Source organism: Salvelinus namaycush, chromosome 24 (genome assembly GCF_016432855.1).
Source record: "Salvelinus namaycush isolate Seneca chromosome 24, SaNama_1.0, whole genome shotgun sequence".
Taxonomy (NCBI): domain Eukaryota; kingdom Metazoa; phylum Chordata; class Actinopteri; order Salmoniformes; family Salmonidae; genus Salvelinus; species Salvelinus namaycush.
In genome coordinates, this window is record NC_052330.1 from 30,935,621 (window position 1) to 30,948,862 (window position 13,242).

General features: G+C 47.7%; 1 protein-coding gene across 5 annotated transcripts in view; it reads left to right on the forward strand.

The window, feature by feature from the left end:
* LOC120019175 (coiled-coil domain-containing protein 85C-B-like) overlaps positions 1-13,242 on the forward strand; it is a 116,359-nt gene that overhangs the window by 80,048 nt on the left and 23,069 nt on the right. The gene's annotated exons all lie outside the window — the stretch shown is intronic.

Here is a 13,242-nt window from a genome sequence, read left to right on the forward strand (position 1 = left end):
TTTCCTCCTTCCCTGTTCTGTGGAGATATTTCCTCCTTCCCTGTTCTGTGGAGATATTTCCTCCTTCCCTGTTCTGTGGAGATATTTCCTCCTTCCCTGTTCTGTGGAGATATTTCCTCCTTCCCTGTTCTGTGGAGATATTTCCTCCTTCCCTGTTCTGTGGAGATATTTCCTCCTTCCCTGTTCTGTGGAGATATTTCCCCCTTCCCTGTTCTGTGGAGATATTTCCTCCTTCCCTGTTCTGTGGAGATATTTCCTCCTTCCCTGTTCTGTGGAGATATTTCCTCCTTCCCTGTTCTGTGGAGATATTTCCTCCTTCCCTGTTCTGTGGAGATATTTCCTCCTTCCCTGTTCTGTGGAGATATTTCCTCCTTCCCTGTTCTGTGGAGATATTTCCCCCTTCCCTGTTCTGTGGAGATATGTCCTCCTTCCCTGTTCTGTGGAGATATTTCCTCCTTCCCTGTTCTGTGGAGATATTTCCTCCTTCCCTGTTCTGTGGAGATATTTCCTCCTTCCCTGTTCTGTGGAGATATTTCCTCCTTCCCTGTTCTGTGGAGATATTTCCTCCTTCCCTGTTCTGTGGAGATATTTCCTCCTTCCCTGTTCTGTGGAGATATTTCTCCTTCCCTGTTCTGTGGAGATATTTCCTCCTTCCCTGTTCTGTGGAGATATTTCCTCCTTCCCTGTTCTGTGGAGATATTTCCTCCTTCCCTGTTCTGTGGAGATATTTCCTCCTTCCCTGTTCTGTGGAGATATTTTCTCCTTCCCTGTTCTGTGGAGATATTTCCTCCTTCCCTGTTCTGTGGAGATATTTCCTCCTTCCCTGTTCTGTAGAGATATTTTCCTCCTTCCCTGTTCTGTGGAGATATTTCCTCCTTCCCTGTTCTGTGGAGATATTTCCTCCTTCCCTGTTCTGTAGAGATATTTCCTCCTTCCCTGTTCTGTGGAGATATTTCCTCCTTCCCTGTTCTGTGGAGATATTTCCTCCTTCCCTGTTCTGTGGAGATATTTCCTCCTTCCCTGTTCTGTGGAGATATTTCCTCCTTCCCTGTTCTGTGGAGATATTTCCTCCTTCCCTGTTCTGTGGAGATATTTCCTCCTTCCTGTTCTGTGGAGATATTTCCTCCTTCCCTGTTCTGTGGAGATATTTCCTCCTTCCCTGTTCTGTGGAGATATTTCCCCCTTCCCAGTTCTGTGGAGATATTTCCTCCTTCCCTGTTCTGTAGAGATATTTCCTCCTTCCCTGTTCTGTGGAGATATTTCCTCCTTCCCTGTTCTGTAGAGATATTTCCTCCTTCCCTGTTCTGTGGAGATATTTCCTCCTTCCCTGTTCTGTAGAGATATTTCCTCCTTCCCTGTTCTGTGGAGATATTTCCCCCTTCCCTGTTCTGTGGAGATATTTCCTCCTTCCCTGTTCTGTGGAGATATTTCCTCCTTCCCTGTTCTGTGGAGATATTTCCTCCTTCCCTGTTCTGTGGAGATATTTCCTCCTTCCCTGTTCTGTAGAGATATTTCCTCCTTCCCTGTTCTGTAGAGATATTTCCCCCTTCCCTGTTCTGTGGAGATATTTCCTCCTTCCCTGTTCTGTAGAGATATTTGCCTCCTTCCCTGTTCTGTGGAGATATTTCCTCCTTCCCTGTTCTGTGGAGATATTTCCTCCTTCCCTGTTCTGTGGAGATATTTCCTCCTTCCCTGTTCTGTGGAGATATTTCCTCCTTCCCTGTTCTGTGGAGATATTTCCTCCTTCCCTGTTCTGTGGAGATATTTTCTCCTTCCCTGTTCTGTGGAGATATTTCCTCCTTCCCTGTTCTGTGGAGATATTTCCTCCTTCCCTGTTCTGTGGAGATATTTCCTCCTTTCCTGTTCTGTGGAGATATTTCCTCCTTCCCTGTTCTGTGGAGATATTTTCTCCTTCCCTGTTCTGTGGAGATATTTCCTCCTTCCCTGTTCTGTGGAGATATTTCCTCCTTCCCTGTTCTGTAGAGATATTTTCTCCTTCCCTGTTCTGTGGAGATATTTCCTCCTTCCCTGTTCTGTGGAGATATTTCCTCCTTCCCTGTTCTGTAGAGATATTTCCTCCTTCCCTGTTCTGTGGAGATATTTCCCCCTTCCCTGTTCTGTGGAGATATTTCCTCCTTCCCTGTTCTGTGGAGATATTTCCTCCTTCCCTGTTCTGTGGAGATATTTCCTCCTTCCCTGTTCTGTGGAGATATTTCCTCCTTCCCTGTTCTGTGGAGATATTTCCTCCTTCCCTGTTCTGTGGAGATATTTCCTCCTTCCCTGTTCTGTGGAGATATTTCCCCCTTCCCAGTTCTGTGGAGATATTTCCTCCTTCCCTGTTCTGTAGAGATATTTCCTCCTTCCCTGTTCTGTGGAGATATTTCCTCCTTCCCTGTTCTGTAGAGATATTTCCTCCTTCCCTGTTCTGTGGAGATATTTCCTCCTTCCCTGTTCTGTAGAGATATTTCCTCCTTCCCTGTTCTGTGGAGATATTTCCCCCTTCCCTGTTCTGTGGAGATATTTCCTCCTTCCCTGTTCTGTGGAGATATTTCCTCCTTCCCTGTTCTGTGGAGATATTTCCTCCTTCCCTGTTCTGTGGAGATATTTCCTCCTTCCCTGTTCTGTAGAGATATTTCCTCCTTCCCTGTTCTGTAGAGATATTTCCCCCTTCCCTGTTCTGTGGAGATATTTCCTCCTTCCCTGTTCTGTAGAGATATTTGCCTCCTTCCCTGTTCTGTGGAGATATTTCCTCCTTCCCTGTTCTGTGGAGATATTTCCTCCTTCCCTGTTCTGTGGAGATATTTCCTCCTTCCCTGTTCTGTGGAGATATTTCCTCCTTCCCTGTTCTGTGGAGATATTTCCTCCTTCCCTGTTCTGTAGAGATATTTCCTCCTTCCCTGTTCTGTAGAGATATTTCCCCCTTCCCTGTTCTGTGGAGATATTTCCTCCTTCCCTGTTCTGTAGAGATATTTGCCTCCTTCCCTGTTCTGTGGAGATATTTCCTCCTTCCCTGTTCTGTGGAGATATTTCCCCCTTCCCTGTTCTGTGGAGATATTTCCTCCTTCCCTGTTCTGTGGAGATATTTCCTCCTTCCCTGTTCTGTGGAGATATTTCCTCCTTCCCTGTTCTGTGGAGATATTTCCTCCTTCCCTGTTCTGTGGAGATATTTCCTCCTTCCCTGTTCTGTGGAGATATTTCCTCCTTCCCTGTTCTGTAGAGATATTTGCCTCCTTCCCTGTTCTGTGGAGATATTTCCCCCTTCCCTGTTCTGTGGAGATATTTCCCCCTTCCCTGTTCTGTGGAGATATTTCCTCCTTCCCTGTTCTGTGGAGATATTTCCTCCTTCCCTGTTCTGTGGAGATATTTCCTCCTTCCCTGTTCTGTGGAGATATTTCCTCCTTCCCTGTTCTGTGGAGATATTTCCTCCTTCCCTGTTCTGTGGAGATATTTGCCTCCTTCCCTGTTCTGTAGAGATATTTCCCCTTCCCTGTTCTGTGGAGATATTTTCTCCTCCCCTGTTTTGTGGAGATATTTCCTAACGTCCCAGTTTTGTGAATGTGAAGCAGTGAAACGTAGTTGATTGTGAAGGACCCAATACGAGCGTTAGAATGGAATGTTGACCCTCCTAACTGGCTGGTTTGTGCGGTTTACACTTTAAACTTTGTGAAAAAAGGATTATGCTGTGGGCTAGACACAGCAGTGGAAAGACCTAGACACAATAGAAAGAAGTCTGCATACCCCTTATTTAACATACACATGTACAAAAACAACACTGACTTGAAAACTACTTCAAAAGTACTTAAATCATTTTTGAAGTGACTTCTGTCTACTTGAGTACTGAAGTGTGTTATTATAACAGTCCCTACTGCACATGGTCCACTTTAGACAGACCGGTGTAGTGTTACTCTGGCTGAGTCGGCCTGAGTAGTTCAACAGTCTTTAGACAGACCGGTGTAGTGTTACTCTGACTGAGTCGGCCTGAGTAGTTCAACAGTCTTTAGACAGACCGGTGTAGTGTTACTCTGGCTGAGTCGGCCTGAGTAGTTCAACAGTCTTTAGACAGACCGGTGTAGTGTTACTCTGGCTGAGTCGGCCTGAGTAGTTCAACAGTCTTTAGACAGACCGGTGTAGTGTTACTCTGACTGAGTCGGCCTGAGTAGTTCAACAGTCTTTAGACAGACCGGTGTAGTGTTACTCTGGCTGAGTCGGCCTGAGTAGTTCAACAGTCTTTAGACAGACCGGTGTAGTGTTACTCTGACTGAGTCGGCCTGAGTAGTTCAACAGTCTTTAGACAGACCGGTGTAGTGTTACTCTGGCTGAGTCGGCCTGAGTAGTTCAACAGTCTTTAGACAGACCGGTGTAGTGTTACTCTGGCTGAGTCGGCCTGAGTAGTTCAACAGTCTTTAGACAGACCGGTGTAGTGTTACTCTGGCTGAGTCGGCCTGAGTAGTTCAACAGTCTTTAGACAGACCGGTGTAGTGTTACTCTGGCTGAGTCGGCCTGAGTAGTTCAACAGTCTTTAGACAGACCGGTGTAGTGTTACTCTGGCTGAGTCGGCCTGAGTAGTTCAACAGTCTTTAGACAGACCGGTGTAGTGTTACTCTGGCTGAGTCGGCCTGAGTAGTTCAACAGTCTTTAGACAGACCGGTGTAGTGTTACTCTGGCTGAGTCGGCCTGAGTAGTTCAACAGTCTTTAGACAGACCGGTGTAGTGTTACTCTGGCTGAGTCGGCCTGAGTAGTTCAACAGTCTTTAGACAGACCGGTGTAGTGTTACTCTGGCTGAGTCGGCCTGAGTAGTTCAACAGTCTTTAGACAGACCGGTGTAGTGTTACTCTGGCTGAGTCGGCCTGAGTAGTTCAACAGTCTTTAGACAGACCGGTGTAGTGTTACTCTGGCTGAGTCGGCCTGAGTAGTTCAACAGTCTTTAGACAGACCGGTGTAGTGTTACTCTGGCTGAGTCGGCCTGAGTAGTTCAACAGTCTTTAGACAGACCGGTGTAGTGTTACTCTGGCTGAGTCGGCCTGAGTAGTTCAACAGTCTTTAGACAGACCGGTGTAGTGTTACTCTGGCTGAGTCGGCCTGAGTAGTTCAACAGTCTTTAGACAGACCGGTGTAGTGTTACTCTGGCTGAGTCGGCCTGAGTAGTTCAACAGTCTTTAGACAGACCGGTGTAGTGTTACTCTGGCTGAGTCGGCCTGAGTAGTTCAACAGTCTTTAGACAGACCGGTGTAGTGTTACTCTGGCTGAGTCGGCCTGAGTAGTTCAACAGTCTTTAGACAGACCGGTGTAGTGTTACTCTGGCTGAGTCGGCCTGAGTAGTTCAACAGTCTTTAGACAGACCGGTGTAGTGTTACTCTGGCTGAGTCGGCCTGAGTAGTTCAACAGTCTTTAGACAGACCGGTGTAGTGTTACTCTGGCTGAGTCGGCCTGAGTAGTTCAACAGTCTTTAGACAGACCGGTGTAGTGTTACTCTGGCTGAGTCGGCCTGAGTAGTTCAACAGTCTTTAGACAGACCGGTGTAGTGTTACTCTGGCTGAGTCGGCCTGAGTAGTTCAACAGTCTTTAGACAGACCGGTGTAGTGTTACTCTGGCTGAGTCGGCCTGAGTAGTTCAACAGTCTTTAGACAGACCGGTGTAGTGTTACTCTGGCTGAGTCGGCCTGAGTAGTTAAATAGTCTTTAGACAGACCGGTGTAGTGTTACTCTGACTGAGTCGGCCTGAGTAGTTCAACAGTCTTTAGACAGACCGGTGTAGTGTTACTCTGGCTGAGTCGGCCTGAGTAGTTCAACAGTCTTTAGACAGACCGGTGTAGTGTTACTCTGACTGAGTCGGCCTGAGTAGTTCAACAGTCTTTAGACAGACCGGTGTAGTGTTACTCTGACTGAGTCGGCCTGAGTAGTTCAACAGTCTTTAGACAGACCGGTGTAGTGTTACTCTGACTGAGTCGGCCTGAGTAGTTCAACAGTCTTTAGACAGACCGGTGTAGTGTTACTCTGGCTGAGTCGGCCTGAGTAGTTCAACAGTCTTTAGACAGACCGGTGTAGTGTTACTCTGGCTGAGTCGGCCTGAGTAGTTCAACAGTCTTTAGACAGACCGGTGTAGTGTTACTCTGGCTGAGTCGGCCTGAGTAGTTAAATAGTCTTTAGACAGACCGGTGTAGTGTTACTCTGGCTGAGTCGGCCTGAGTAGTTCAACAGTCTTTAGACAGACCGGTGTAGTGTTACTCTGGCTGAGTCGGCCTGAGTAGTTCAACAGTCTTTAGACAGACCGGTGTAGTGTTACTCTGACTGAGTCGGCCTGAGTAGTTCAACAGTCTTTAGACAGACCGGTGTAGTGTTACTCTGGCTGAGTCGGCCTGAGTAGTTCAACAGTCTTTAGACAGACCGGTGTAGTGTTACTCTGGCTGAGTCGGCCTGAGTAGTTAAATAGTCTTTAGACAGACCGGTGTAGTGTTACTCTGGCTGAGTCGGCCTGAGTAGTTCAACAGTCTTTAGACAGACCGGTGTAGTGTTACTCTGGCTGAGTCGGCCTGAGTAGTTCAACAGTCTTTAGACAGACCGGTGTAGTGTTACTCTGGCTGAGTCGGCCTGAGTAGTTAAATAGTCTTTAGACAGACCGGTGTAGTGTTACTCTGACTGAGTCGGCCTGAGTAGTTCAACAGTCTTTAGACAGACCGGTGTAGTGTTACTCTGGCTGAGTCGGCCTGAGTAGTTAAATAGTCTTTAGACAGACCGGTGTAGTGTTACTCTGACTGAGTCGGCCTGAGTAGTTCAACAGTCTTTAGACAGACCGGTGTAGTGTTACTCTGGCTGAGTCGGCCTGAGTAGTTCAACAGTCTTTAGACAGACCGGTGTAGTGTTACTTTGACTGAGTCGGCCTGAGTAGTTCAACAGTCTTTAGACAGACCGGTGTAGTGTTACTCTGGCTGAGTCGGCCTGAGTAGTTCAACAGTCTTTAGACAGACCGGTGTAGTGTTACTCTGGCTGAGTCGGCCTGAGTAGTTCAACAGTCTTTAGACAGACCGGTGTAGTGTTACTCTGACTGAGTCGGCCTGAGTAGTTCAACAGTCTTTAGACAGACCGGTGTAGTGTTACTCTGGCTGAGTCGGCCTGAGTAGTTCAACAGTCTTTAGACAGACCGGTGTAGTGTTACTCTGGCTGAGTCGGCCTGAGTAGTTCAACAGTCTTTAGACAGACCGGTGTAGTGTTACTCTGGCTGAGTCGGCCTGAGTAGTTCAACAGTCTTTAGACAGACCGGTGTAGTGTTACTCTGGCTGAGTCGGCCTGAGTAGTTAAATAGTCTGGTAAGAGTGAACAGGAGAAGAGGAGAGGACTGTCCTAGTGTGTAGTGGTAACCATTCCTCCTTGCTCTTCCTCCATCCTCCCCTTTACTCCTCCAGTATTCCCTCGTCAGTCTTTAACCATTCCTCTTAGCACCTCTCACATTTTAACATGACATCACAGACCTCCGCCTCATTTCTTTATCTCTCCCTTGGCTCCCAATGAAAACAGAGCCTCAGTCGCTGCTTTCAGCCTCAACCAGGAATCCCACGTCTTTCCTCGGCTTAAACTCCTTGGTATTATGCTTTAGATAATAAAACAAACTTCCCAACTTCCACTTCTGAATCTTATGCTGCTGATAGAGACAAACAGAACTATACACCATTGGTCTGTAAGACAGGCTGGCATCTCCTCATGGCAACAGTCCTGTTCCCCATCCATCACAATGTCCTGAGAGGTGACTGGAAGACCGGGAGTCATCCTGTCTGAGTTTTGATAATGAGGGGGCGACGTGGAACAGGTTACCCTCTTCGGGGTAGGGGGCAGTATTTTCACATCCGGATGAAAAGCGTGCCCAAGGTAAACTGCCTGCTACTCAGGCCCAGAAGCTAGGATATGCATATAATTGGGATATTTAGATAGAAAACACTATGAAGTTTCTGAAACCGTTTGAATAATGTCTGTGAGTATAACAGAACTGATATGGCAGGCGAAAACCTGAGAAAAATCCATCCAGGAAAGAAATTTTGAGGTCACTCTCTTTTCAATGGGATTTCTATGGGGATCTAGATTTCTGTGGCACTTGCTTGCAGTTCCTATCGCTTCCACTGGATGTCAACAGTATTTAGAAATTGGTTGATGTTTTTCCTTTGGGAAATGAAGGAGTAGGGCAGTTCAGAACGAGGGTCGAGTGAAGTGTACTGTTTGTTAAGGACGCGCTACCTGAAAGCTCGCTCCACTTTGTTTTTATCCGCTACTGATCGTAGTTTATCCCGTCTTAAATTTTATCGATTATTTACGTAAATAAATACCTAAAGTTGTATTAGGAAAGTTGTTTGAAATGTTTGGAACAAGTTTACAGGTAACTTACTAGATATTTTGTAGTCATGTTGTGCGAGTTGGAACCGGTGTTTTTCTGGATCAAATGCTCCAAATAAATGGACATTTTGGAGATATAACGACGGAATTAATCGAACAAAGGGACCATTTGTGATGTTTATGGGACATATTGGAGTGCCAACAAAAGAAGATCTTCAAAGGTAAGGTCTGAATTATATCGTTATTTCTGCATTTTGTGTCGCGCCTGGCGGGTTGAAATATGAATGTCATGTGTTTGTTTGGTGGGGTGCTATCCTCAGATAATCGCATGGTTTGCTTTCATCGTAAAGCCTTTTTGAAATCTGACATGTTGGCTGGATTAACAACAAAAGTAGCTTTCATTTGGTGTATTGCATGTGTGATTTCATGAAAGTTTAATATTTATAGTAATTTAATTTGAATTTGGCGCTCTGCCATTTCACCGGATGTTGTCAAGGGGTTCCGCTAGCGGAACGTCTAGCCGTAACAAGTTTTAAAGACTGAGGGGGGAATGCTGGAGGAGTAAAGGGGAGGATGGAAGAAGAGCAAGGAGGAATGGTTAAAGACTGATGGGGGAATACTGGAGGAGTGATGGGGGAATGTTATAGGAGTGATGGGGGAATGCTAGAGGAGTGATGGATGGGAGAATGCTAGATGAGTGATGGGATGGGGGAATGCTAGAGGAGGGATGTGATGGGAGAATGCTGGAGGAGTGATGGGATGGGAGAATGCTAGATGAGTGATGGGATGGGGGAATGCTAGAGGAGTGATGTGATGGGGAATGCTAGAGGAGTAATGTGATGGGGGAATGCTAGAGGAGTAATGGGATGGGGAATGCTAGAGGAGTGATGGGATGGGAGAATGCTAGAGGAGTGATGCGATGGGAGAATGCTAGAGGAGTGATGGGATGGGGAATGCTAGAGGAGTGATGGGGGAATGCTAGAGGAGTGATGGGGGAATGCTAGAGGAATGATGGGATGGGGAATGCTAGAGGAATGATGTGATGGGGAATGCTAGGTGAGTGATGGGATGGGGGAATGCTAGAGGAGTGATGGGGGAATGCTAGAGAGGTGATGGGATGGGGGAATGCTAGAGAGGTGATGGGATGGGGGAATGCTAGAGGAGTGATGGGGGAATGCTAGAGGAATGATGGGATGGGAAATGCTAGAGGAATGATGGGATGGGGGAATGCTAGTGGAGTGATGGGATGGGGGAATGCTAGAGGAGGGATGGGATGGGGGAATGCTAGAGGAGTGATGGGATGGGAAATGCTTGAGGAGTGATGTGATGGGGGAATGCTAGAGGAGTGATTGCATGGGGAATGCTAGAGGAGTGATGGGATGGTGGAATGCTAGAGGAGTGATGGATGGGGGAATGCTAGAGGAGTGATGTGATGGGGGAATGCTAGAGGAGTGATGTGATGGGGGAATGCTAGAGGAGTGATGTGATGGGGGAATGCTAGAGGAGTGATGGGATTGGGGAATGCTAGAGGAGTGATGGGATGGGGGAATACTAGAGAAGTGATGGATGGGAGAATGCTAGAGGAGTGATGGTGGAATGCTAGATGAGTGATGGGATGGGGGAATGCTAGAGGAGTGATGGGATGGGGGAATGCTAGTGGACTGATGGGAGAATGCTAGAGGAGTGATGGGATGGGGGAGTGCTAGAGGAGGGATGTGATGGGGCATGCTAGAGGAGTGATGTGATGGGGAATCCTAGAGGACTGATGGGATGGGGAATGCTGGTGGGGGAATGCTAGAGGAGTGATGGGATGGGGGAATACTAGAGGAGTGATGGGATGGGGGAATGCTAGAGGAGTGATGGGATGGGGGAATGCTAGAGGAGTGATGGGATGGGGGAATGCTAGAGGAGTGATGGGATGGGGGAATGCTAGAGGAGTGATGGGATGGGGGAATACTAGAGGAGTGATGGGATGGGGGAATGCTAGAGGAGTGATGGGATGGGGGAATGCTAGAGGAGTGATGGGATGGGGGAATGCTAGAGGAGTGATGGGATGGGGGAATGCTAGAGGAGTGATGGGATGGGGGAATGCTAGAGGAGTGATGGGATGGGGGAATGCTAGAGGAGTGATAGGATGGGGAATGTGAAGCAGCATGAGCCAGAGGTGCAGTGATGGAGTGCTAATTTTATCTCTGGAGTGCGTGTCATTGTGGGAGAAGGCTGTGTTCTGCATTCAGTCCCCTGACACCCAGGAGCGCCAGATGTGGCACACACACAAACACACACACCGCTCACTGTGTTATTTTTAGCTAGGTTTACAAGGTTCTTCCAGCCATCACGTGACCACACACACAACGTGCTGGACTTGCGTGACTCTGGAAATGTCATACGAAACATTGGCGATTCTCCCTACAGATAGACAGATGGGCGGATGGCTAGTTAGAACCTCCAGGGACCTGTGATCTTTATGAATATGAGAGAATACGTAGAGGACTCTACATAGAGGACAGCATTTCAGAATATTTCCATATGAGACATTTTTGACCTATCCCTGTGCACAACAGTGTGTTGGTAGGTTCTGGGGGCTGTGATGTGATGTGGGTATTGAACAGTGTGTTGGTAGGTTCTGGGGCTGTGATGTGGGTATTGAACAGTGTGTTGGTAGGTTCTGGGGGCTGTGATGTGATGTGGGTATTGAACAGTGTGGTGGTAGGTTCTGGGGCTGTGATGTGGATATTGAACAGTGTGTTGGTAGGTTCTGGGGCTGTGATGTGGATATTGAACAGTGTGTTGGTAGGTTCTGGGGCTGTGATGTGGATATTGAACAGTGTGTTGGTAGGTTCTGGGGGCTGTGATGTGGGTATTGAACAGTGTGTTGGTAGGTTCTGGGGGCTGTGATGTGGATATTGAACAGTGTGTTGGTAGGTTCTGGGGGCTGTGATGTGGATATTGAACAGTGTGTTGGTAGGTTCTGGGGGCTGTGATGTGGGTATTGAACAGTGTGTTGGTAGGGGCTGTGATGTGGGTATTGAACAGTGTGTTGGTAGGTTCTGGGGGCTGTGATGTGGGTATTGAACAGTGTGTTGGTAGGTTCTGGGGGCTGTGATGTGGGTATTGAACAGTGTGTTGGTAGGTTCTGGGGGCTGTGATGTGGGTATTGAACAGTGTGGTGGTAGGGTCTGGTGGCTGTGATGTGGGTATTGAACAGTGTGTTGGTAGGTTCTGGGGGCTGTGATGTGGATATTGAACAGTGTGTTGGTAGGTTCTGGGGGCTGTGATGTGGGTATTGAACAGTGTGTTGGTAGGTTCTGGGGGCTGTGATGTGGATATTGAACAGTGTGTTGGTAGGTTCTGGGGGCTGTGATGTGGATATTGAACAGTGTGTTGGTAGGTTCTGGGGCTGTGATGTGATGTGGATATTGAACAGTGTGTTGGTAGGTTCTGGGGGCTGTGATGTGGATATTGAACAGTGTGTTGGTAGGTTCTGGGGGCTGTGATGTGGGTATTGAACAGTGTGTTGGTAGGTTCTGGGGCTGTGATGTGATGTGGGTAATGAACAGTGTGTTGGTATGTTCTGGGGCTGTGATGTGGGTATTGCACAGTGTGTTGGTAGGTTCTGTGGGCTGTGATGTGGGTATTGAACAGTGTGTTGGTAGGTTCTGGGGGCTGTGATGTGGGTATTGAACAGTGTGTTGGTAGGTTCTGGGGGCTGTGATGTGGATATTGAACAGTGTGTTGGTAGGTTCTGGGGGCTGTGATGTTTGTATTGAACAGTGTGTTGGTAGGTTCTGGGGCTGTGATGTGGGTATTGAACAGTGTGTTGGTAGGTTCTGGGGCTGTGATGTGGGTATTGAACAGTGTGTTGGTAGGTTCTGGGGGCTGTGATGTGGGTATTGAACAGTGTGTTGGTAGGTTCTGGGGGCTGTGATGTGGATATTGAACAGTGTGTTGGTAGGTTCTGGGGGCTGTGATGCTTGTATTGAACAGTGTGTTGGTAGGTTCTGGGGCTGTGATGTGGGTATTGAACAGTGTGTTGGTAGGTTCTGGGGCTGTGATGTGGGTATTAAACAGTGTGTTGGTAGGTTCTGGGGGCTGTGATGTGGGTATTGAACAGTGTGTTGGTAGGTTCTGGGGCTGTGATGTGGATATTGAACAGTGTGTTGGTAGGTTCTGGGGGCTGTGATGTGGGTATTGAACAGTGTGTTGGTAGGTTCTGGGGCTGTGATGTGATGTGGATAATGAACAGTGTGATTGCAGGGTCTGGTGGCTGTGATGTGGGTATTGAACAGTGTGTTGGTAGGTTCTGGGGCTGTGATGTGATGTGGGTAATGAACAGTGTGTTGGTAGGTTCTGGGGGCTGTGATGTGGGTATTGAACAGTGTGTTGGTAGGTTCTGGGGCTGTGATGTGGATATTGAACAGTGTGTTGGTAGGTTCTGGGGCTGTGATGTGGGTATTGAACAGTGTGTTGGTAGGTTCTGGGGGCTGTGATGTGGATATTGAACAGTGTGTTGGTAGGTTCTGGGGCTGTGATGTGATGTGGGTATTGAACAGTGTGTTGATAGGTTCTGGGGGCTGTGATGTGGATATTGAACAGTGTGTTGGTAGGTTCTGGGGGCTGTGATGTGGGTATTGAACAGTGTGTTTGTAGGTTCTGTGGCTGTGATGTGGATATTGAACAGTGTGTTGGTAGGTTCTGGGGCTGTGATGTGATGTGGGTATTGAACAGTGTGTTGGTAGGTTCTGGGGGCTGTGATGTGGATATTGAACAGTGTGTTGGTAGGTTCTGGGGCTGTGATGTGGATATTGAACAGTGTGTTGGTAGGTTCTGGGGCTGTGATGTGGATATTGAACAGTGTGTTGGTAGGTTCTGGGGGCTGTGATGTGGATATTGAACAGTGTGTTGTTAGGTTCTGGGGGCTGT